This window comes from Cryptomeria japonica, chromosome 7 (assembly GCF_030272615.1).
Source record: "Cryptomeria japonica chromosome 7, Sugi_1.0, whole genome shotgun sequence".
Classification (NCBI taxonomy): Eukaryota; Viridiplantae; Streptophyta; class Pinopsida; order Cupressales; family Cupressaceae; genus Cryptomeria; species Cryptomeria japonica.
Genome location: NC_081411.1, coordinates 85,295,836 through 85,323,584, shown reverse-complemented (window position 1 = coordinate 85,323,584; position 27,749 = coordinate 85,295,836). Strand labels below are relative to the sequence as shown.

Below are 27,749 nucleotides of genomic sequence, written 5' to 3'. Positions count from 1 at the left end.
AATGCACCTGGAATCTGTTGTCTGTTTGTATGCCCAACCGTATTGCTCATGAAGACTTCTCTGTTTCTTAGAGGTTCGGTAGCATGGAGCGATAAAGCCACGACAACCTTGACGTGGACGATCACTGCCAGGGTCGACTGTATACACACCCAATGATTCCAGTTGTGTGGAGCTGTAGAAATATATTATGTTCCCGTGCTTTCTGTGGTTTCCGGATAGTATGAAGTCACCGTGATTGGGGATATGAACTGTCGGAAATGTTTAGGGGTGCTGCTATGACCAGTGACCACTCTGTTCAAAGTAACCTGGGCTGCCCAATGGTTTGGCTCCTTCCCGTTAATAGAGAACCCACACAAATAATCCGCTTCACAATATTATCACCACGATTTCAATATTCTTCTTATTGCAGCGGCCAGTGATAATAATCTCGACCATCGGAGGTTATCGATTTGCCAGCGTGAACTAGACTCATAAATCTTTAAGGCACAAGTATTAATCGCACAGCCACAATAGTTATGCGATAGTTTTTGGGTGTCAGAGATATTAGTCGCCAAACATTAATATAGCATTGTTTCATAATAACTTGGAGCTCACGATTTTACAAAATCAAAGCCAGTAAATATGAATTTCATTATATCGACTAACTTAAACATTTGCAAATAATAACAAGAGCCAGGATTTCACTCTCCATCGCAAATTTTAGACTCTACATATAAGGGTAATCTTCTTCTTTTTAATTGAAATAATGTTAAAACTAGCAATTACATTTTGGTGTGAGATCATGGGTATGTGGAAGAGGTATGACAGGTCAATTTAGAAGTGATAGCTTTAAATAAACTATGCATCCACCTATCCAGATCTAAACATAAATTAAATAAAATGTTTGAATTAGATAGATAATTAGACTCCATTACCAATAAGCTCATGTTATGTTTGTAATAAAGAGAGATGGAAAGAGAGTTGGAGGTCTAGAGATATAGAGATATATAGAGAAGATGGAGTTAGAGGAGGAGAGAGATATGTAGAGGAAATGGAGAGATAAAGAGAGGGGAGAGGGATAGATAGAGATGGAATACATAAATATTAAAGGAGAGGGAGAGAATGATATCTAAAGGAGATATAGAAAGATAAAGATAAAGACAAGAATGCACATCAAACAAGAAAATCTAAGTGATCTTGATCATAACTAGAATAAATACAATACTCAAATACCAAACATGCAAATCTAAAAGTGTAGATCATAAAAAAAACATGAAACAACTTGGGTACAAGAATGTAGAGTATTTGGGAAGTCATGCTTGCAAAAAATTGAGTTTGAGATGGGCATCACTAGTGATTGGGAAATTTTTTGACAAAATGTATCCCAAGTCAAAGATATCAAAACTCATCATGATACTAAGTTTTACCTAGTATCACTGGAGAATGACACTTAATTTTATTTGAGTATTACTTCAAAGAATGATATTGAATTTTAGTTAATCATTACTAACTGAGGAATAAAATGGAAAAGTAGTCCCCTCAGAAAAGAATGTGTATTATATACTATTGAAGAATCAAATATAGATGAGGTATTGAAAATTTAACATTGTATTCTTTGTACTCCACACGCATGCATGCCAATTCAATCAAGATTATAGCTTAATTCAATACATAACAAATGACATCAAACTTAAAAATATTTGGTAGTTGTGAAGGCCTCAAATGATGTGATTGCCAATATTTGTATGCCAAAGATGTGCGGAATGTCAAATACCTAGGGAATCTTGGTCTATTTGTTCATACATAATTTGTGTAATACATTATATCAATTGATATGCCATTTAGCAAATGGTGTTGTTTGTGAAACAAAAGTCTATATGGAGAAGTAATAAAGAGATGTAAAGAGTTATAGAGAGTAAGAGATTGAGAAATACAGAGAAAGAGGGAGAAGGAGGGATAAAGTGTTTGAGAGATAAACATATAAGGAGATATAGTGAGAGTGGTGGAGGTAGAGAAAAATAAAGAGATTGGGGTAAGTGCACCAAGATGGTGAACAAAAAGGAGGGTATAAGTGGCCACTTTTTTTTCTTTTCTGAAAATAGGTAACCCTGAACTTCAAGGAGTTATTTGAAGGTCATGCACTCAAAACTAGGAGTTGAGAAGAGAATAAGAAATGTAGTAATCTGAATCTAGTTTCTAAACTACTATTTTTTTTTTAACTTGGATAAGATTAAGAGAGTCAAACCTTTCACGCACGAAAAACTGTTCCTGATTTTTTCAGAAAAATATAACGTAGCTGTTTTCGTGTGCTGCACAAAATATATAGTTAGATTTAGTATTTTGCAAAACCCTTTGGTAGGATGATAGGTAAGAGTGAGATCTAGAAGTTGTGTAATTTTTTGTAATTTTTCGTTTAGTATTTTTTTTTTTTATGATTTTTGGAAGTGATTGCATCCTGAAAATTTGGTACTTGTTCGTGCACTAGGCATAACTTGCATCAAAATAATCAAAAATGCAATTTTTTTTTGTAAAAGTGTATAGAATCTAGTGTAGAACAATAATATATAATTTATTTTCAATTTGGTCAAGTATATCAAAATTTATTAAAAAAAATGGTAGACATATGTCTGTGAGGACTGTCAAGGCACTGATAAAGAAAATTAAAGTTTACTATGCTAATGTTGTCCAAAAATATAAAAAAAATTATATGGTCAGAAAACTAAGAAGATGTGTGAGATTATGGTGGTAATTTTAGAGATACCCACTTGATCATTTGTAAACCTGATGACGATGAAGTCAAGAAATCATGTTGGAGGATGAAAAAACATGTAAAGGGACAAAAAAGGGGGGGAAATGGGCTTACAAGCCTTAGGGTCGTTTTCCAACCCTCTTACCAAGCCTAAAGCCGCATGGGTTTTGAAAAACAAAAAGTACTATCCGCAGTTTTAAATAACCCATACAGGTTATGTAAAACTATAAACATTTTTTTTATTTCACAAAACCCGTACGAGTTATGAAGAACTAAAAACTTTTTTTTTTGTTTCACAAAACCCGTACGGTTTATGAAGACATAATAATGTATGCTTGTGAACTTAGCATTTACTACACATGTTTTAGACATACCTAGATAATATGTGTTTATGTATGTATATATTTATATTTATAGTTATATATACATATATTTATATAGATATATGTTTCTATACATGCATGTATCTCTTCTTTTCCTCTCTCTCTTTCGTTTTCCTTCCCCCATCATTGTCTTTGTCTATTAAGAGCCCTAATTATCTTCCTTGAGTTCTGTCTCATCTCTCTCCCCCTCACACTTCTCTCTTTTTTTATTCTCTCACCCTTTTCTCCTTCTTGTTCTCTCTCTACCTCATCTCTCTCTCTCTCTCTCTCTCTCTCTCTCTCTCTCTCTCTCTCTCTCTCTCTCTCTCTCTCTCTCTCTCACTCTCTCTCTCACACACACACACACACATTATCCTATCCTATTCTCACCCTCTCCCCCTTCTCTATCTTTCTCTCCCCCTCCCTCTCCCCCTCTCCCTCCCCCTCTCCCCCCTCTCGTTATCTTATCTCTATTTCTCTCCCTCCCTCTCCCTCTCTCTCAATTTCTTCTCTATCTATCCCCCTCTCTCTCCCTCCCCCTCCTTATCCTACTCTCTCTCTCTCTCTCTCTCTCTCTCTCTCTCTCTCTCTCTCTCTCTCTCTCTCTCCCTCTCTCCCTCTCCCCCTCTCCTTTTCCTAATTCTACATAACCCGTACGGGTTATGTAGAACTAAGGCCAAAACTTCTAGTTCTACATAACCCGTACAGGTTATGAGAAATTGTGAACGTTGACATAAAAGGTTTCCATAACCTATACAGGTTATGGGAAAATCTTAATATATTTTAGTCCCAACGGCCATAAAACTAGCATTGCAAGTTGTTTGAAGGCCCCACTGCTTCTACACATGATTTTCTGGGACAGTAACAGTCAGGTTTTCATATTCTTTTGTCACTTTTGCTTTGGAATGATTGATTTGTCTCGTATATTGGATTTTTTTTAAAGTTATTTTATCATTGTTACTTTAGATTATAACAAAATCATGATCATTTGTTGTTTTTTTGCTTTGATCATGATTGATTTGTCTTGTATTTTGGTTTTTTTTTAAAGTTATTTTATTATTGTTACTTTAGATTATAACAAAATGATGAACATTTGTTGTTTTTTTTATATTTGATTGTGGATTGTCATCATGATGTTATGTGTAGGACAATGGGAAAGAACAAGAGAGGAATAAATGAACAAAGAGAGACAGCAAAGGAAAGACAAAGGGAGCATATGAAGAGATTACGTGAAGGTGCGTCATCTAATGCACCTAATGAAAGTGATGAACATTCAACAATTGAAATTGATATGATGAATGCACCAAATCAAAATTATCAACATACACCAATTCAAATACATATGATGAATGCACCTAATGAATGCAATGAACATACACCATTTGAAAATGATTCGGTGAATGCACATGTTAATGAAATTGAAGAAGATATACCATTTGAATTTGATGTGATCAATGCACATAATGCACCTAATGAAAATGAAGAGAATGCACCAACCTTAACACCTCTTAAAATAATTTGTAGAAAACCAAAGTTCCTAATAGATATTGATGAAAATATTGTGAAGCCAATGCATGATAAAATATCCGAAAGAACTTGTAGAAGAACGGTTAGAAGAATTTGGAATAACCATTTTGAAAACTTAAATCAAAGTGGAAGATGCCAATTAGTTGTCGAATGATTAAAAATCTGAAATTTAGAGAGACAATGAAAATTTTGGGGTTAAGAACATTCGAAAATAATAGTGAAAGAACCATTGTGAGAAATCTTTTTTATGCATACCAAGCCATTGGTTCGAAATCATGCACTAAAGATGCTAATGTTACTCGTCGTGTCCTCACATCAACATAATGCGAAAGGAAATGAAAAAATCTCATTTAATAAGCAAACCAAGCAAGTCATTAAGGATAAGTAGAACCACATTACACTATGCCTTAGAGAGGCGAGAGAAAATCGAGGATCCTAACAATAATTCTCTTTGGGCATTCTCAAGTAGACTCCCACGCAAGGACAAGGTTGTTGTTGATGCACTAAGAACATTAATTGAGAAATATTGGCATGACAACACAAGGGTTTCACCCAACCAAAGAGATGTTGTTAGAAGGCAAATTGGAATTAGTAATCACGAGGCACATCCAAAACACTATTTAGATACCACTCAAACACAATTTTATGAAAGCTTTCTTCAAAGCTTTCCTCAGATTAAAATTAGTCAAAGATTTTTTGAGATGACAAAACCATTTTATGTTAAGATTAATCATGCACGTACTACATGTTGTAGGGTCCATGTTGAATTTTCCATGCATTGTGATATTTATCGCTATATCTGTTGTACTTTGCACACTAACGATGTTTTGCAGGAATGTGGTCTACAAGCACCTCCTAAGTCATCGAGAGAATTTATTTCAAGTGTACTATGTAGACGAGATGATGGGTGCATTTACTATAAGATGATGTGTTTGAGAGGTTTTTGTCCTACATGTGGCGGTTTGCAAGAGTTGCATAGATGCCTACATGTGGATAGCACACATGAAATTGGTAAGGAACTAGTTTCTATTGGAAAATATAAGTCAGTCACATATGGTGTAAAAGATGGAAAAGAATTAAAGAGGTGTGAGTTAGTGAAAAGGGATATATGCGTAGCTGATTTTATGAAGATGTTTCAAGAGAAACTAGTGTATGAGTACATAGGTCACACACATAGAGCTAGGTGGTTAGATTAGAAATTCAAGTTGTGTAAGGACACTTTCCCCCCTCAGCACTATTGTCTCTGTTGTTGATTTTGCTGAGAATTATACACTAAAGCTGCAAAATGAAGTACAATCTATGTATTACCACTCTACACAAGTTATATTTTTTGTACACATAGCATTCATGCATGCACATGATAGCACCGAGGAGGACAGAAAGGTTATAAGAGAATATCACTTCTATATCAGCGATGATCGTACTCATTCCTCAGAGTTTGTGCAAGGATGCTTTACAGTCTTCTATGATAGTTTAAGGGAAAGAGATATAAGATACAACCAACACTTAATATGGTCGGACAGTTGCACCGCACAATTCAAGAATGCAAGGATGTTCTACTGGTTGACTAGGATGCATGTGACAAGTGGTATGCAACATTTTTGGAATTTCATTGAGGCAGGGCATGGAAAGGGAGAGCATGATGGTGCGAGAGCATGTGTGAATAGATCTCTTACCAGAGAGAAATTGAAGTACGAAGGTGGTGCAATGTTAATAGATGCAAAAACAATTGTGCAATGGTGTAACTCTACGATGGGACCAGGTAATGCAGGTAAGTCTATGGTTTCTAGATATTTTTGGTTAATAAGTGAATCTAACATTGAAAACTATCTAGATTGTTGTACACTTACTGGATCAAGTTACATTCATTCATTTAGAAGTTCAAATGCAACATCACTAGTTATTTATACTAGACAGATTGCATGCTTTTTCTCTTCATGTATGCATTTTTTGGAGGATGAATGTGAATCAAAAGAGTGGGTTGACCAATGGTCTTGTAGACCTTTGCAAACCCTAGATACATATCAACTTCCTAGAGCACTACAAATGAACCAAATTGAAGAATCAATAGATTTTGACCATGTATCAGACATAGTTGAACCAAGTAAAGGGTTGCAATTTACTACAATTTTAAGCTTAATTTATTAGTATTAACTTATGTTGATTTTGGTATTAACTTATATCCTTCTATTAAATGCAGGTCATGTATATGCAGTTTTTGCATATGGGAACAACGAAGAAGGAACAAATTACTTTTTGTGTCGTTGTATTGAGGCCAAAAAGAAATTGACTTCTATAGTGGTTGATGGAGAGGGTATTGAGTACCCAATAGGATCTGTTGTTGTGATAGGGACATGGCTTAGAAAGGTACCGTTGTTGTGTCAAGTTGTATTGAGACCTCTTAAACTCATTTATTTAGCATTCATTGTATTGATTTTGGCATTAACTTATCCTTCTATAAAATGCAAGTACCCTATCAAAAATTCTAATGCCTGGTTGTTTGAGGACATTGAGACACATAGACATATTCTTCATTACTCAAACCTTCTTGTTGCAATAAATATTCATTTGATTAAATATCATGGTAGACCTCTTAACAAGGATTTTTGGAAAGTTCATGAATCAGACCATGAGGCAATACTTGAGACACTAAGGGTTAGAGTTGATCCAGAAGGTTCACTTGATTGATTTTCGGCCATCTGGAAGAATAATTCTACAATATGGTAGAATAATTTTGACACTTTGGTATATATATTTTGCGAAATGTTGCAACTTCGCCTTTTTGGATGTGCTCTACATTAATATGAGTTGTAATATGCATATGAGTTGTAATGTGCATATGTAGATGCCAAATTTTGTATATAAAAACATCAATGAGTTGTAATGTGCATGTGCATATCTAGATGCTAAATTTTGTATAAAAAAACAACAAGGAGTTGTAATGTGCATATCTAGATGCTAATTTTTGTATAAAAAAATAACAACGAGTTGTAATTTGCATATTTAGATGCAAAATTTTGTAAATATAAACAGTAATGAGCTTGATCGTTTATATAAGATGCTAAATTTTATACATGAAAGTGTCCATGGGGCTGATTTGCAAATTTTGAGAGCCCAAATTTGTACCATTTGATTATAAATACATTTGTAATAAAATTGTACCATTTGATTATAAATTTGTACTATTTGATTATAAATAACTGAGTCTGATTCTGACATATGTTAAATAACTTGCAAATGGGTATTTGAATATGCAATTTTTTTTCCAAGTGTTTTGGGAAAGTTTTGAGTTATTGTTGAATTACCTGATTTAAAGGGCTAGTAGGAATAGTCTGAAACTAAGAGAGGCCTTTTTAGGCAACGACAACATGAACCCATAGGTTCAAATGAATCATTCATAAGTGCCACGGTCTCCGAGTTACTCTACGTCAAAGTTTGACCATTTTTTCCACTTTGAGCGCTCAAGGGAAAACATCGCTACGAGATAGCTCGTAATGATCAGAAGTCTTGGAGAGCAAGACAAGGGCACACCTAGCATAAAATCGGCCACCCAGACATGCTCATGCTGACAGTTCATTCCCACGACAAGCAAAACGAAAGATGCACTATTTTGCCACCTCTCACTGACGGTTTTTGATGTGACAGAAAAAATCTCACCACAAGAAAAGGGAATCAATTTGGCTGAAATCGAGAGAGGATGTTTTAGGCATAGACAACAAGACTCCATAGGTTCAAATGGATCATCCATAAGTGCCACAGTCTCTGAGTTACACGACGTCAAAGTTTGACTATTTTTCCACTTTGGCGCTCAAGGGAAAATGTCACTACGAGGTGGCTCGTAATGATCAGACGTCTTGGGGAGAGAGACAAGGGAACACCTAGTGTAAAACCAGCCACCCGAATGCACTTGCACTAATGGTTCGTTGCCATGACAAGCAAAATGAAAGATGCAGTATTTTGCCACCTCACTTACGGTTTTTGATGATTTTTTATGCAACAGAAAAAATCTCACCACAAGAAAATGGAATCAAGTTGTCTGAAACCAAGAGAGGATGTTTTATGCAACAACAACATGACCCCATAGGTTCAAATGGGTCGTCCATAAGTGCCACGGTCTCTGAGTTACATGACGTCAAAGTTTGACCATTTTTTCCACTTTGAGCACTCAAGGGAAAACATCGCTACGAGGTGGCTAGTAACGATCAAACGTATTGGGAAGCAAGAAAAGGGCACACCTAGTGTAAAACCGGCCACCCAAATGCGCTCGCACTGACAGTTCGTTCCCACGACAAGCATAATGAAAGATGCACTATTTTGCCACCTCTCACTGACGGTTTTTATGGTTTTTGATGCGACAAAAAAATCTCACCACAAGAAAACGGAATCGAGTTGGCCAAAACTGAGAGAGAATGTTTTAGGCAGCAACAACATGACCCCATTGGTTCACACGGATCATCCATAAGTGCCACGGTCTCCAAGTTACGCGACGTCAAAGTTTGACCATTTTTCCACTTTGAACGCTTAAGGGAAAACGTCCCTACGAGGTGACTCGTAACGATTGGAAGTCTTGGGGAGTGATACAAGGGAACACCTAGTGTAAAAATGGCCACTTGGATGCCCTCGCGTTGACGGTTCATTCCCACAACAAGCAGAACGAAAAATGCAGTATTTTGCCACCTCTCACTAACGGTTTTTGATGTGACAAAAAAATTCTCACCACAAGAAAACATAATCGAGTTGGCCAAAACCGAGAGAGGATTTTTTAGGCAGATACAACATGCCCCCATACGTTCAAATGGATTGTTCAAAGTGCCACGGTATGTGAGTTACGCAATGTCAAAGTTTGATCATTTTTTCTACTTTGAGCGCTCAAGGGAAAACGTCGCTACGAGGTTGCTCATAATGATCGGATGCCTTGGGGAGAAAGACAAGGGCACACATAGCATAAAACCGGCCACCCAAACGTGCTTTCTCTGATGGTTCATTCCCACGACTAGCAAAATGAAAGATTCACTATTTTGCCACCTCTCATTGACGGTTTTTGACGATTTTTTATGCGACAAAAAAAAATCACCACAAGAAAACAGAATCGAGTTGGTCGAAACCAAGAGAGGATGTTTTAGGTAGGAAAAACATGACCCCATAGCTTCAAATGGATCATCCATAAGTGCCATGGTCTCTGAGTTAGGCGATGTCAAAGTTTGACCATTTTTTTCACTTTGAGCACTCAAGGGAAAACGTCGCTACGAGGTGGCTCGTAATGATCAAACGTCTTGGGGAGTGAGACAAGAGCACACATAGCATAAACCCAACTACCCAGATGTGCTTGCGCTGACGGTTCATTCCCATGACAAGTAGAACGAAAGATGCACTATTTTGCCACCTCTCACTGATGGTTTTTTACGGTTTTTGATGCGACAGAAAAAATCTCACCACAAGAAAATAGAATTGAGTTGCCCAAAACCAAGAGAGACTTTTTTAGGCAGCGAGAACATGACCCCATTGGTTGACATGGATCTTCCATGAGTGCTTCAACTCTTCTTTTATAGGCAATTTGGATGAATAGGTGTGTCTCTTACCCTAAGGCCGACTTGTTATGGAATAAAATTTAAATGAAAACCTTACCTAAGTCGACTCATCCTTAAATAAATTCACTCCAATCTCTTCATGCACAAAGGACTCAAAGAAAATTCACTCAATCAAAATACACAATATCGGCATTATCGGTATGAGTACTTGGGTATACACAATATGAGCAATAGATAGTTTAAAAGTATATGCCATATGAGTTACAAGTAATGAACAAATTGGATCACAATTCAAGACATATACACAATGAATAAATTTGACCACATTTCAATAGAAAATAACTAAGTTTCAGGAATATCATGTTTCATATATATCAATGAACAAATTGGATCGAATGTCAAGTTTCATATATATCAAAATGAACAATAATCGTGTACATATCAAAAAATGGCATAGATGCCAAATCAATAATAGTTACAAAAATGTGGCATGTACCATGTCTGTCAAAGTTGATATATACATATACAAATGTCGAATATATAAAAAATTTGGTCCTTCAATGACCACAACTATAACTATATGTCTCTATCGGTATATATGACTGTGGCGGATCATCAAAATCGAGCCTCTTCGAAGCAGTACATGGCTCTGCAGGTGGCTGCACAAGGACAATTCAAATGTCGAATTAGATATATTTTCTCAATATAACATCAAAATAACTAAATACTGAACTCTAAATTGTTTGAAGTTAAAATGTTGATTACCTCATCTCTGTCTTCTGCAATTGGGTGAGGTTGAGGATCTGTGGGATGTCATGAAGGAGGCTATAACCGGTAAAACAACATTAATACATGTTAATAACATATATGTCAAATAAAACATAATAACTAAAAATGAATAGACTAAAAAACTAAAGCATACTGGAGCCTCAGATGGATGTGTTGTGGTCATAGGAGGCAAAGTCACAGATGAATCAGTTACGACCATTTCCTATATCCATGGTAAGTGATCCAAAAGGAGTTAACTAGATGGTTTCAACTCCGTTGTGCACTTAGTGAAAAGGAGTTGATCTAAGACAAACATACATTTTCCCTTTGTCGTGTTGGATCCCATAATATGCGTGTAGGACTTCTACTGAAATGGAATGGTAGAATAACAGTAGGAAGTTTGGAAGGGGCATGTTATAGTTTAAAGACAATCATACAAGTTAATAACCCAAAGTTGTTGACAAACTAGATAAAACACATATTTTTAACATATGTAGAAAAAATGCACACCGAAGCCTCGTATAATTCTCCTATAACCTCAGGAGGCCTAGTTGAATCTGATGCAGCTATTACCATTTCCTGTATAAAAAATGATAACATATGATATAGACATAAAATGATTTAGTTATTTCGAACATGCACGAATGCAATCCAAAGTGAATATGAAGATATCACCTCTTCCCTCTGTTGAACCTCATCGACATCAGGTGCATTCATTAATTCCATAAACCCCATATGTTTCTGTATATAGAACAAATAAATTAAGTGCATTTATCAATATCTACATATACATGTTTAATCATAATACATTTCAACAATTGAATTTAAATTGTGGTGAATTACCTTCTGTCGTTTGGGTGTCTGAGAGGATATCTTTTTCTACCTTAGAGTGCTAGAGGATGGCTTTCTCACACAAGATGTCCTCAAGGTAGGTGGGGTAAACTAAGGGAAAAAAAATTAACATAAGGAAAAAGAGCATGTATTTAATATATCACTTAAGTCAAAAATATATAAATCTAAATGGTACCGCATAGCTATCTTGGCCAAAGTTAATGGCCGAAAGCATGATATCATCAAGTTGGGACATCTCAGCCACTGATAATACAAAATACCAAGTAATGATACATATAATTAACAAAAAATATTTTGAAACCAATGTATTATTATAGTTTTAACAAATTTACAAATCTTTACCTCTGGTGGTGAAACTACTCGTGACCGTGGAGTCGACTGAACAGTATGTGGTGTACCCCCACCACCTGCTACACCCTGCAATGCATTTTATTTATATATCACTTTAAATTGTTCTAAAAATAAAAATTAATTTCTTTTTATAAGATTTAGTCACTTAATTGATAACATGTCATAAATAGAATTAAACGCACCTGTGTTTGATATAGAGGGTACAACATATTGAGTAGTTCGTCGGTGAGGGCCACATCCTCTACAATGGAAGCATGGCATCTACTCCCGCAACATGTATGAGATGTCAAACCATCCTCATCCACGTCAGTGTCTACACCGGAATATACACCCTAGCAGGTGGGGCACATATGCTGAATGGGCTAGCTCGTGCCAAATGATGCATGAGGTGTTGCTGATGAAGGAGGTGCTCCAGGTGCTGGTACATCCTCTGCTCTGACCAACTATGTGCCATGATGAACAATGACATCAGTCAATGATGCAGTTGCCTGAAGAGTCTGTAAATCCATAGACTCCTTCAAGGATATAGGGACAATGACATGAACCATGGGTTTATGAGTTGTATGCCTCCTATGTTGTGGGTCTACCACCCTATGGGCCCCAGGTCTATCCTGCACAGAGCCTCTCCCTCTACCCCAAAATTGTCGGATGTCAAAGTAATTTGGCTTCTCGCCGAGGATAAACTCACAATACAACTTTCTCAAAAAATATAGAGGCACCTCCCAATTATTACAAGGTGGTTGGTCAAAGACCATATACCACCTATCCCAAAAAGCTTCTTTCAACCTAGCATGAACACACCAATGTATAGGAAACTGAGTCGTATTTAGTTCTAGGTTGTTACTGGTAACAGGAACGGTGAAAAGAGTACATATGTCAACTTTACCTATGCCCTTTTTCTTCACTTGATCATATGACAACTCATTCGCATAAAATGTTCGACATCTATCCCTCCATGAACCCCATTTCGTAACCTCCCTAGATACCTCATTTGCACTATTAGCCATTGTTTCTAGTGTTCTGGAGAGGGTTGAGTGGTGCTCAAGCCTAGAGGTCCTCAACCTATTCACCAATATAGAAATTTGGGCACTATTTTGTGTAAGGCGATTGATGAGATCATCTTGTGTGGCATCTACATGATCTAATGGAGGACATGGAGGGTTTCGGGGTGGTGGTGGTTGTTGAGGAGCAACATTTTCAAGATTTTGAGGGTTTTCGTGTTGCTCTTGTGCAATGTTAATAGGGTTTTCTTGTGTTTCTTGTGCAGGAGGAGGTCTTTGTTGTCTATTTTGTTTTTGGGGATTTCTTGAAGAATCTGACATCAAATTAATAAAAACAAAACTCAAATCAATTAAAAAACCCTATTTTAATTGAAATGAAAACAAAAACAATCAAACAAATCAAATCTTACCTGTTCGACGGGGTGCCATTGTTGAAAATTGTTCTCGATGTTGGGAAAACCCAAAATAGTCGCAAACCCGTGTGGGTTCTATGTTTTTTTGCTTCTCCTTGCTACTGTTCCACGGGTTTTGGCATTGAAAATGGCCAAAACCCGTGGCCTACACACGGGTTTTGAGAAACTTTTAATTTTTTATTAAAAAAAAAATGTTCCTTAAAACCCATATAGGTTTTGAGGAAATTTTGGTTTTTTAAATTGTTTTTTCTCTAGGCTTGGTGTTACCAAGCCTAGCACATTTTTGAATTTTTAGAACCTACACGAGTTATGAAAAATTTGGTTTTTTTTTGGCATGTGGCCACTTTTTTGTTCACCATCTTGGTGCACTTACTCATTGACAAATAGAGATGGCAAAAGAGAGAGGGGGGAGATAGAGAGTTGGAGGAAGAAAGAGAGAGAAAGAGATATATGAGAAGAGAGAGAGATGGGTGGGGGGGAGAGTGTCTATGTAAGTGATATAAAGATAGAGATAGAGAGGGAGAAATAATGAGTGTGCTAGTGAGTGAGTGAGAGAGATATATTGATATAGAGATCGAGAATGAGATATATATATATATATATATATAGAGAGAGAGAGAGAGAGAGAGAGAGAGAGAGAGAGAGAGAGAGAGAGAGAGAAGCAAAGATAGATATATATATATATATATATATATATATATATAGAGAGAGAGAGAGAGAGAGAGAGAGAGAGTTCTTTGTATATCTATATATGTCTTTACTTAATTTGTGCAAGCATATGTCTCAATTGACAAGTTACAACTTGAGATTGTTTAATAATTTGCAAACACAAACATGACACATACAAATGCAGTACTTACTTATTCATATTCTAAAAATTTGAACTAGAAATTTTCATCTTGAAATGTGCATTGCACCTTAAAAATTGATTAAAAGATTTATAAATAAGATGGTACTTGAGGTTGTAGAATTGAGATAGTCACATATAAGGCTATGTAATAATTTTTTTTGATAAGATGGCTTTTAGTTTTCATTAAATAAAATAATTGATACATTTGTAAAAATATAAGATGGAGGCATCATAAGCCAAATATATACTTTTTCATTTTTTGGGAACTATTTGCTATATATCCGAGTGTTGAAATGGAGCTAAGTGTGAGTTAAATATTATGACACAAGCTAAGGTGCAAAATATCATGGGTTTGTGTTGTCATCAAAATGGGATGAAGACAAGCTAGACAATCACAAACGATTCTGTGTTGATGAAGGAAAGTTAAAACTGAGTAAATTGAGTAAATTGAGATACATTGGAGTTACTCATATTATTTATATGACATAGAAATAATGACCTTAAATTTCCTTTTATGATGATTGAAGTTGAATGATATTGTATGTTTTGAAAAGTAGGTTTTAGGTTGTAATTAAAGTTGCTGAATACTTTCTCTTTCCTACCCAAATATGTGTATATGCATATCAAACACCAGATATGAATACGATATTCCCAAATAGAAGATGAATAACATATTCAAATGTAGTACACAAGCCTATGCTTGGGCTATATCCAAGGGTTAGTGCAAGATTATGGGGGGCCAAAAAGTGGCGATCTGAAAAAAATAGCCTTCTCCACTCGTCTAAAAACGTGAAAATTCATGTTGACTTTTTGCTTGGCCTGGGTGTCAGTACACCTTGGCATGATAAACACCTAAGCAAATCGGATATTGGATAAAATCGGATATCCGATTTTTATAGGTAATTTTAAATTAAAAAATAAATTATATAATATATAATGTAATATAATAATATATTAATATATAATATATAATATATTGTTATATTATATTATATTATATTATATATTATATAATACATAATATATAATATAATATTAGATTATAAAATATTATATTATATTATATTATATAATAATGTATTATATATTATATATTATATTATTATATTATATAATATAATAATATATTATATAATATAATAATATAATATATAATACAATAATATAATATAATAATATATTATATAGTATAATAATATAATATATAATATAATAATATAATATATATAATATAATAATATATTATATATTATATTATATATTATATAATATGTATTATATAATATATTATTATATTATAATATTTATTATATAATATAATTATATATTTTATAATATGTATTATATAATATAATAATAATATATTATTATTTTTTATCGATAAAAGGCCGAAGCCAAATAATTTTTATTAATTAAAAAAATAATTAGAGTTACACCTCCATTCAGTGTGAGCACCGATAGGAAAGAATGGAGGAAAGAAAACCTCCGGTCTAGCCCAGATCCATTAATGGATCAGAAAATATACAAGATACAGGTTACAATAATGAAGATGATGTAGGTATCATTGGTGTAGTACCCCTGCCCTAATCAGTTTCTAATCTCAGTTTGACCTTGGTTAGTTTATCATAATATAATGATTATAGTCAGATATTGATTTAGTGCATATCTGTTAATGTGGTTTTCGCACCAGTTGGTATGCAAGTTGATTAGTTTTCCTATTTCGTGTTATTAATCTCGGGCTAACACTTTCATTAAGTTTATATATGTATGCATGTATGACTCTTAGTTGCAGGGGATTTCAGGTATAGTACCGCATGGGTGCGAGGTTCGTCTCCACCTGGATTTGCAGGTTTGAGTGTACCCCTTCGATCCCTAGAGTTGGATTAGGTGGTCGTGATATCCTCGTTTGACCATAGTCGTGCTCAAGTGAGCGTCGTCAATCGTCATCGGTATTCCCTTAGGTTGGGTATGCAGGTCATCTGTCTGTTTGGCTTCTTACATTGCGTGTTTTGTGTGTATGGTTAAATTGAGTAATTAGTCCTTAGATTTAATTTAATTAAATATGTGTTTGTGCATTAAAGATTAAGAGACTAAATTAAACAGGGTTTCTTTATGCGATTATCGTTAATTTGAATTGCTCTATCTAAATTGGGAGCAAGTTCAATTAAATGGTTAATTTTAATGTCAAATTCATTCTGTTTATGCTTATGAAAAGAAAGATTTAAATTTAATTGAAATAGAATTAATTTAATCTTGTTGGCGTTTTGAAATAGAAAGGTTAATTTTAGTTATTTGAGAAAAACAATTTTAAATTGAAAAGCAAGTTTAATTTATTGTTATAGTCTAAAAGAATGATTTTTGGAGAATTATTTTAAATAAAATATTTTAATTCCAAAAATAAAAATTTGGTCAACAATCTCCCATTTAACCTAGGTTTGAAAATATTTTTGGGAGGATTATTTTTAGAGAGTTATTTTTTTTGGAATGGAAAATTTTGGGCATTTGGAGGAGAAATTTGCATACAAATTTTGGGGTTTTTTTATTTGCTTGAAGAATTTGGGATGGCTCTCCTACAATTTGTCTTCCAGGAAAGCATTTGCAGGTTGGTTGATTTTGATGTTGATTTAGTATTGTTGAATTTTGAAACTCTCTTAATTTCTTGAATTCTCTGTGGTTTGATAGTTAGTTTGTCTGATTGGAAATGAAATCTTCATTTTCCTTCTTAATTTGTTTTTCAATTTGTGAGTAAATTGATTTTTAGTATGGATATGCTGTCAAAATTTGGAAAAAGCACAAATTTAGTTGCATAGAAGTTAATTTGTTTTAAAAAATTAAAAAAAATCATTCCCTGCTTATTTCACTCAAAAAAAATTCCAAATAAGCTTGGCAATGAGAGTTTGATTTATATAGAAAGAAAACGAAATAAAAAATTCATAACTGTGAAAATATATATAAAAATAAACATATCAAATTGACTGTTAAAAAAAAATTAAATCAAGAAATATATGAGTTTGCTGGAAAACTCATAAATTTCGAGTTTTTCCTTGTGCTCTGGAAAGTGAAATTTCTTGTAAATAAAATAAAATAAAATAAAGTGACTTTGTTTATTAAAAAAATAAAAAAAATATTAATTTGGTGGGTGGGGAGCACGAGGCTCAACCCACACACCACATTAGGGGTCATTTAATTCAATGTATGGGGAGCACTGCCCAAAAAGCAATGCTTGTCCCCCATACATGGGAACATACAACCCACGTGGTGGGCCAGCCCATGTGGGCTTAAAACTTTATTTAAACTAAAGTTTTTTGTTTTTTTTTGAAAAAGTGGTTGTTAATTAATATTTAATGCAATCAATGTTTTTGTTTTATTTAATAATGCAATGTTTTTTTTATTTAATAATGTTATTTGATATAATTTTTATATTTTAGTGATATAAATAATTTTTAAATTATTTTGGAGGTAGGAAATGATTTTGTTTTAATTGAGAATTCATTAAGATTTTCTTTTCATATGAAAAAGAGATTTAAATTGGGAAGAGAATAATATTTCAATGAATTAATTATATAATTTTTTTTTAATTTTTTTTAAATCAGAGGATTAAATATTATGTTAATTTGGGAATTTGAAAGTAGGAAATGAAAATAAATTTAATTGGGAATTAAATAATTTATTTTCATTTCAGTGAAATATATATATCTAATTGTAATTTCCAATTTTAATTTTTTTTTTTAATTGGAATATGAGATTAGATTATTGTGTTCGACCATGGATGAAAATGATGTTTTATTTTTGAAAATGAATATCATATTTTTATGCGAGTAATGAATAATTAATTTTATATCATTGTGTATACTGCATACATTATAACTATTGTCATGTGATTTTGGTTTGAAAACTCACGATGAAATATTAAATTATTGTATGATGCAAATGAACCTTAAAGAGTTAGAAAACCAAGAACAATCTGTACTTAGATGAGGTAGATAACTGCAATCTGACCTAGATCATTTAGAAAACTTGATTGACTTTTATTGTTTAAATCAATATGGGAGAAGATCGTCTTTTCCGGTTATTGCCTATGCAAGTTTTAATTTATGTATTCATTTTTGCTTAGTAATGGGAAGACCTTGTTTTGTTTGATAGGACCCTGTCGTATGGATTGATTTGGGGTACCTGTTTCAGTCCTCGGTCTCGAGTTTGACTGTAGTTTTGTAGTGGTGTCGTAATTGGTCATATCCTTTATGCGGGTGTCGAATGATGATTTGTGATTGACCATAGTTGGTCAGGTCTCTAGTTAGAGTACCGTCATTCAATGTACCTCATATGAAGTCGTGTTTGACCAAATGGTTGTTCCTTCCATTTTGAACTCTGTTTGCATGATCATGTGTGTTCCTTGGATTTTGTGTTCGTTGAGTATAGTCTAGTATCGTATGGAAAAGTGGCTTTCGATTGGGGGCCACGCCCAAAGTGGCTGCTGGGTAACCCATCGGAAGTGTGTCTAAAAAGTGATAACCTAATAGTAGATTAGAATGTTAGTTAATGAATTCACTAAATAAGATAATTGTGCCTCACACATGGGATGAGTGCTAGTACAGACTCGACATGCAGTGAGAAGGTTTGAAATGGCAAACCATCATCTTTGTCTTCACGAAAGGATGTGTGGGTCCACATGAGGCTTGGATGGGTCGGAGGCTCGGATTAGGTTGCTAGGGTAGCTCAGTGGATGGGGTCGGAACCTAGGAAGACCTGCCATGGTAACCATACCAGGTTGTGTGATGACACTTGTCCCTTACGTTCGGTAGTGTGTTGTTGTATTGTCTTGATAGGAGCATGTTTGTGAAGTCGACCTGTTGTTTATACCCTTGTGAGTACCTGGTTTCATGCTAGACCTTGGGTTGCGATGACTTAGTTTTGCAGATGCTCTAGTGGACCTTTGTATTTTATTCAATTATGTTCAGTTGGATCATTTCCTATTCAGGGATCGTTTATGTATTTATTGACCGAGGTGGTCGTTGTATATTGGTCATGTTCGCCTTGGTGGCAGGATTGTAAATGATGTGAACCTCATGTATTCTTAACTTATTTAATTATCAAAGGGGTCTTGCTGTTGAGCAGACCCAGAGATGTAGCCCTCTAGGGGTGAACTTCGAGATCAATTTGGTGTTATGTGATGCTTATTTTCTTATGTTTCTTGTTTAGTTTTATCATGAATGGATGGCATCATGTTAGAATGTTTAAAGTAGTTTAGATGAAATTATTCTTCATTGCATGGATGCAGTCGTCTTTTAAATGCAATAAATTGGATCATGAAAGAATGTAGCTTAGAATAATGGAATATATTCAGTTATTGTTAAGGAAATTAAATATGCATGGAAATACCTCATTAGTCTATGATGAAATTCAAGTGTGTTGTTAAAATGAGATGCATGACTTAATATTAATGAAAAGTAGGAACGAAAGGTATGAATAAATCTTAATGGATGAACCTTATCTTGTAATCCATATTTTGTCTTATTGAAAGAAATTATCCTTGTTTAAGAATTATCTCGTTATTAAGATAATTAGCTTGTTGGATTAATTAGCATGAGTTAAATTTAATTATGGAATTAAGTAATCATGTTGGAAAACTCTTTAGGTGTTAGTTGATGTCTTCCGCTGTGTAATCTGAACTTCGATATCTCGTTGTATCTTTGTGTTGTGTTTAATTAAAAATAAAATAAAAATTATTGCACTCTATTCATGTGTTTTAGCTTATCCCTTCAGGGTTTCTTGGCAAGGCATTACATTTGGTATCAGAGCAAAGTGGCAAACACTGGGATCTTTGGTGTTGTGTGTGCCCTTAGTTGGTGTGAGGTGTATCGACCTTATGTGCATGCTTGTTGTTAGTGTAGGTTTTTTTATTTTCCTTATGTTAGGGGGTATTTATTTTTCCTACACATATATTATTAAGCTTACTTAGGTTATTAGGTGTGGTTAATATGAGGACACGTGGCGGAATACATTAGCTACATGTGTAACTCTCCACCTCACATGGGTAGTTGAGTTACACACCCTCTTTTGGCTTGTTGTGCCACCTCTCATAACCACTATTTTGTCATTTCCTAAGTGGGTTATGGGGTAGTTGGGTTTCTCACCCTCTTTTGGCCTTATGTGCCACCTCTTATAACTCCTTTTTTGTTTTCATGTAAGGAGGTTATGCCACATGTTTTGGCATTTACTAAGTAGGTAAAAACCTCCCACCTTTTATGGGGTAGTAGGTAAAACCTCCCACTTTTTATGGAGGTGGGAGTTAATGCACCTCTTGGTTGTATATGCTATTATTTTTCTATATAATAAGCAATATACTCTCACCTTCACAAGGGAAGTGATAGCTCGGTGAGAGTCTTCTCTAAATTCTCTTCTTTATCTCTATTTTTCTCTCATATCAGATTTATCTTCATTCAGCTATTTTGATCTTCGATCATTCGTTGCTTGGAGTTGCATGTGATCTATGACCGACATCAGATCCTGGCTCAATTCTTGCTTCTCACAGAATTTAACACTTGTCCTCCCTTTTTGGATGTGTGTGATTGAGCAAACTTTAACTTGTGTGTAACGTGTGTGTTCACACCTTGTTTTCACCTTTTTGAGGTTGGTGTTTTGAGTGATTATATGTGCTTTGTGTGATTATTGAGGTCTTGGTCTATGATTTCTCATATTCTGAAAGAGAGTCGTATGTACCTTCCTTATTGATTGTTTTACTCTTTAGACTAATCCATTTGGGTTGGTCAGTGTTTGCCTTGAATCTAAAAGTACGAAATGTGCTTGTTTAAGATTATGATCTAGCTTAGTGTTGTTCACTTGAAGGACTTGTATGGTAGATATTGAATTCTTATTTTGTAGCAAATTGAATGATTATGACCCTTCCTCCTCTCTCTCTCTCTAGAAATTAAAATGGTTGGGATATTTGTAATTATCTCTTATTTGAGTTTTCTATTTTTTGTGAGAGAAAGGGTGTGACTTCTTGAACCCTTGTGTGAGCCTTATGACGCTTATGTGTTTTTAGATAATAAAAGGGGCTTCAGGTTGAAAGTTCATATTGGTTGTTGGGAGAAAATTGTATGTTTGCATTAAGAATTATCCATGTGTTTTGTAGGAGTAACATAATTAAATTCTATCTTAAGTAATGTGCATCAGTATGCGAATAGTTGTTATGTGAAACTACTTTATTTGTAAAAGAAGTATTAAAGGGAACATGTTATAATAGCTTCGAAAGTGTATTAATGTGTTCCATGAAAGATTGTTTTATGTGTTTCATTAAACTAGTTTGATTGTGGATCTATTTTAGCAATGCTCCATTGAACTTGCTTTTGAATATATGTAATTGCCTTATTATGTTTAGAAAGTGCGAATGAAAAGCTTGTTTGATGTGCATGCATTAATATGTATTATTTTGTTGATAACTCCTCTCTTACCTTCTGATCGTAATTTGATTTTCAATGATAGGCTTATAGTGAGAAATTTTATATCGTAGTGTGACCTTGTTGATCTTGTGTCTATGTGGGAAATAGTTTGGATATCAAACTCTTTTTTCCTTCTCTTTGCCTAGATTATAAGACTTTTAGAAATGCTAGGGATGCATTGATTTAAAAAGAATTTTTATAACGCAAATGAAATTGTATGTTGCTTTTGGGCTTCTTATGGAAAGATGAAAGTCTTAAGCTTTAAAAACAAAATTGCATAGTTAGTAATTTAGTTACAAATGCTTAGTGAAATTCGAGAAAGATATAGGAATGATGTTATTTCCTTATGTAATTGTGAAGTGTTAATAATTTTAGTCCTTGTATCTAGAGTAAACTTGATTCAGCTATTCATGTGGGAAGCATAATTAAAATCTCCCTTGAGTAGATGATAACGTACTGAAAAGTACTCCCTGTAAATGTGACTAAACCAGTACTGGTGTATTCGTGTGTATTGTAAGAAACCAATGCTTATTATATGTGCCCATGGGTTGGTGAAGTAATCAACCATGGAGGATATGTTGCATATGAGTATGGGAAACCATACTGTTTATGTGATGTTGCTTATTTGTTTCCCTACTGAGTACCAAACCTCGGGTCGTGGGTAATTCAGTATGTTAAGGGGTAGTATTTGAAGTCACCATTCCTTGAATAGTATGGATCGACGTACGAGTAATGTCGGTGCGAAGCGACTTTAGCTTCTTTATTTCGAGGAATGATATAGTTATACCATAAAACTATATCAAAGGTGTACTCAATACTTTCCCTTTTGATGAATCTATTTATAGGTTTATGTGTGACAACCCATTCCTCTCCTTTATTTGAGAATATTGATGGTGTATTTTTGAGGATCCTTTGCCTTGTCTTCATGAAAGGTAGGTTTATCCACATGAGCTACCAGTTAGTATGTGATGGTGGACATGTGCGTGGACCTTAGTCATGTATACCTCTGGCTTACGGTGAGTATCCTTATAGATACGTCGCTATGCGGGATGTGACCTGTGCGTGCTTGTTTCCGCAAGGTACACTACCATGCGGGATACGTCCATTGCGTGTCTTTTCCGCTTGGAGTATTGCCATGCCATGCTGAGACATGATGCGGGATGTAGTAGACATTACCATGCAGCCTACCAACAGGTTTAGGGTAGAGCCATGCCGCGTGACAATGTGATGCAGGGTGATGCCGAGGTGCACACTGCCATGACGTGTGGATGTGTGACTTGGCCGCACCACATGATGATCTACTGTGACAATTTTTTTGATTGTTCCTTCCTTCCTCATTGGTGGCTAGATGCTATTCACATAGTGATGTTATGTGCAATTGTGATATTCTTATTTATTTCTTTGGGGACTAGCAATTTATTTTACTTTGACTTTGAAGGTTTAGCCATGATCTTGTGATCTTTTGCTTACTTGATTTGGTGTTGCAAATTTTGGATTATTTTCTTGCCTTACTATTGGAATTGATGATTTATTATCTTTATTCATCTGTACTTTGGTGGCTAAACTGGTTTATCCTCATTGTTTTCGTATGCTGGTCTTGTGTTGAGATGTGAAATTCCTCTCCAAGGACGTATGAGATGGTCTTGGTAGAGTGTGTACGAGGAAGTAGACGTAGGAAACCTTGAGGACGGGGGTATGTGAGGCTGTGATGCAGCTAGGATCCACTACCCACCTATGTGTGTTGACTATCTCTTGGAGGCTAACCACCTTACTCAACAAGGGATGTTCATGAAGGTCTTGTATGGAAGGTAGCACTGCTATGGTGTGCCCTACCACCATCAAGCCTTTGAGTGAGAGATTGGATATTTATGATCATATTGTTGTTCTGAGATCAGGCATAGAGATGTTGATCATGCATGTATCTTTGACCGAGCATTAGACATGCTCACATGTGGCCTTTTGAGTTATGCATTCTAGTTATGTAGATGGTTATTATGTGTGTCATGAAGTAAATTGTGTTAACTTGTCACTATGTTATGGGACATAGTCATTGGAAAGGTTTTCTTATGCCTGGCAAGTGTAAACAATTGAGTTATCTATGTTGCTCTTATTTCATGGAAGCTAACTTGGTTGTAGAAATTAAATTTGGAAGCTAGTTCTATGCGATAAAGTTTTATGAAAAAGATGTATTGGTAACGGAAATTGATCATGATGGCATGCTTTCTTGTCATATTTATAGATGAGTATGGTAATTGTTGTTTGCCTCTTTTAATGCTTTAATTTGGTGTAATTAAAGGAAGAGAATCCTTGTTTCTCTGCTATGATTGTAGATAATTCCTATAATATTTTAAGAAATGTATGGATTTAGATGTAGCTTGCCAATGGATAATGGCATTTGTAAAGGATTTAGCAATAATGTTTCATTTATTTATGGAAAGATTCCTATGTGCAATTTAATATTTATTGAATGAGTTTCAGGGCTAATGTGTGCAACATGTTCTCCGTCTAGCTTTACGACTTCCAGGAGTAAGTCGGAACCTAGGGGGAAGAATGTAGTACCCTTGCCCTAATCAGTTTCTAATCTCGGTTTGACCTTGGTTAGTTTATCATAATATAATGATTATAGTCAGATGTTGATTTAGTGCATATCTGTTAATGTAGTTTTCGCACCAGTTGGTATGCAAGTTGATTAGTTTTCCTATTTCGTGTTATTAATCTCGGGCTAACACTTTCATTAAGTTTATATATGTATGCACGTATGACTCTTGGTTGCAGGAGATTTCAGGTACAGTACCGCATGGGTGTGAGGTTCGTCTCCACCTGGATTTGTAGGTTTGAGTGTACCCCTTTGATCCCTAGAGTTGTATTAGGTGGTCGTGATATCCTCGTTTGACCATAGTCGTGCTCAAGTGAGCATTGTCAGTCGTCGTCGGTATTCCCTTAGGTTGGGTATGCAGGTCGTCTGTTTGTTTGGCTTCTTACGTTGCGTGTTTTGTGTGTATGGTTAAATTGAGTAATTAGTCCTTAGATTTAATTTAATTAAATATGTGTTTGTGCATTAAAGATTAAGGGACTAAATTAAATAGGGTTTCTTTATGCGATTATCGTTAATTTGAATTGCTCGATCTAAATTGGGAGCAAGTTCAATTAAATGGTTAATTTTAATGTCAAATTTATTCTGTTTATGCTTATGAAAAGAAAGATTTAAATTTAATTGAAATAGAATTTATTTAATCTTGTTGGTGTTTTGAAATAGAAAGGTTAATTTCAGTTATTTGAGAAAAACAATTTTAAATTGAAAAGCAAGTTTAATTTATTGTTATAGTCTAAAAGAATGATTTTTGGAGAATTATTTTAAATAAAATATTTTAATTCCAAAAATAAAAATTTGGTCAACAATCTCCCATTTAACCTAGGTTTGAAAATATTTTTGGGAGGATTATTTTTAGAGAGTTATTTTTTTTGGAGAAAATTTTGGGCATTTGGAGGAGAAATTTGCATACAAATTTTGGGGTTTTTTTATTTGCTTGAAGAATTTGGGATGACTCTCCTACAATTTGTCTTCCAGGAAAGCATTTGCAGGTTGGTTGATTTTGATTTTGATTTAGTATTGTTGAATTTTGAAACTCTCTGAATTTCTTGAATTCTCTGTGGTTTAATAGTTAGTTTGTCTGATTGGAAATGAAATCTTCATTTTCCTTTTTAATTTGTGTTTCAATTTGTGAGTAAATTGATTTTTAGTATGGATATGCTGTCAAAATTTGGAAAAAGCCCAAATTTAGTTGCATAGAAGTTAATTTGTTTTCAAAAATAAAAAAAATCATTCCTTGCTTATTTCACTCAAAAAAATTTCCAAATAAACTTGGCAATGAGAGTTTGATTTATACAGAAAGAAAAAGAAATAAAAATTTCATAACCTGTGAAAATATATATAAAAATAAATAAATCAAATTGACTGTTAAAAAAAAATTAAATCAAGAAATATATGAGTTTGCTGGAAAACTCATAAATTTCTAAAAAAATATTAATGTGGTGGGTGGGGAGCACGAGGCTCAACCCACACACCACATTAGGGGTCATCTAATTCAATGTATGGGGAGCACTGCCCAAAAAGCAGTGGTTGTCCCCCATACATGGGAACATACAACCCACGTGGGTGGCCAACCCATGTGGGCTTAAAACTTTATTTAAACTAAAGTTCTTTTTCTTTTCTTTTTTTGAAAAAGTGGTTGTTAATTAATATTTAATGCAATCAATGTTTTTGTTTTATTTAATAATGTTATTTGATATAGTTTTTATATTTTAGTGATATAAATAATTTTTAAATTATTTTGGAGGTAGCAAATGATTTTGTTTTAATTGAGAATTCATTAAGATTTTCTTTTCATATAAAAAAAAGATTTAAATTGGGAAGAGAATAATATTTCAATGAATTAATTATATAATTTTTTTTTTTTAATCAGAGGATTAAATATTCTGTTAATTTGGGAATTTGAAGGTAGGGAATGAAAATAAATTTAATTGGGAATTAAATAATTTATTTTCATTTCAGTGAAATATATATATCTAATTGTAATTTCCAATTTTAATTTTTTTTTTAATTGGAATATGAGATTAGATTATTGTGTTCGACCATGGATGAAAATGATGTTTTATTTTTGAAAATGAATATCATATTTTTATGCGAGTAATGAATAATTGATTTTATATCATTGTGTATACTGCATACATTATAACTATTATCATGTGATTTTGGTTTGAAAACTCATGATGAAATATTAAATTATTGTATGATGCAAATGAACCTTAGAGAGTTAGAAAACCAAGAACGATCTGTACTTAGATTAGGTAGATAACTACAATTTGACCTAGATTATTTAGAAAACTTTGTTCGACTTTTATTGTTTAAATCAATATGGGAGAAGATTGTCTTTTCCGGTTATTGCCTATGCAAGTTTTAATTTATGTATTCGCTTTTGCTTAGTAATGGCAAGACCTTGTTTTGTTTGATAGGACCCTATCGTATGGATTGATTTGGGGTACCTGTTTCAGTCCTCGATCTCGAGTTTGACTGTTGTTTTGCGGTAGTGTCGTAATTGGTCATATCCTTTATGCAGGTGTCGAATGATGATTTGTGATTGACCATAGTTGGTCAGGTCTCTAGTTAGAGTACCATCAGTCAGTGCACCTCATATAAAGTCGTGTTTGACCAAATGGTTGTTCCTTCCATTTTGAACTTCGTTTGCGTGATCATGCGTGTTCCTTGGATTTTGCGTTCATTGAGTATAGTCTAGTATCGTATGGGAAAGTGGCTTTTGATTGGGGGCCATGCCCAAAGTGGCGCTAGGTAACCCATCGAAAGTGTGTCTAAAAAGTGATAACCTAATAGTAGATTAGAATGTTAGTTAATGAATTCACTAAATAAGATAATTGTGCCTCACACATGGGATGAGTGCTAGTACAAACTTGGCATGCAGTGAGAAGGCCTGAAATGGCAAACCATCATCCTTGTTTTCATGAAAGGATGTGTGGGTCCACATGAGGCTTGGATGGGTTGGAGGCTCGGATTAGGTTGCTAGGGTAACCCAATGGATGGGGCCGGAACCTAGGAAGTCCTGCCATGGTAACCATACCAGGTTGTGTGATGACACTTGTCCCTTACGTTTGGTAGTGTGTTGTTGTATTGTCTTGATAGGAGCATGTTTGTGAAGTCGACCTGTTGTTTATACCCTTGTGAGTACCTGGTTTCATGCTAGACCTTGGGTTGCGATGACTTAGTTTTGCAGATGCTCCAATGGACCTTTGTATTTTATTCAATTATGTTCAGTTGGATCCTTTCCTATTCAGGGATCATTTATGTATTTATTGACCGAGGTGGTCGTTGTATATTGGTCATGTTCGCCTTGGTGGCAAGATTGTAAATGATG

General features: G+C 34.4%; 2 protein-coding genes across 3 annotated transcripts in view; both read right to left on the bottom strand.

Annotated features, from left to right (window-relative positions):
- LOC131041516 (pentatricopeptide repeat-containing protein At1g03100, mitochondrial) overlaps window positions 1–618 on the bottom strand; it is a 74,665-nt gene extending 74,047 nt beyond the window's left edge. For both annotated transcript variants that reach the window (XM_057974646.2, XM_057974645.2), the window contains exon 1: window positions 8–618. The gene's annotated coding sequence lies outside the window, so the exon portion shown is untranslated. The remainder of the gene's footprint in view (window positions 1–7) is intronic.
- The window catches only part of LOC131856452 (uncharacterized), a 47,957-nt gene that overhangs the window by 11,565 nt on the left and 8,643 nt on the right, over window positions 1–27,749 (bottom strand). The window lies entirely within an intron of this gene.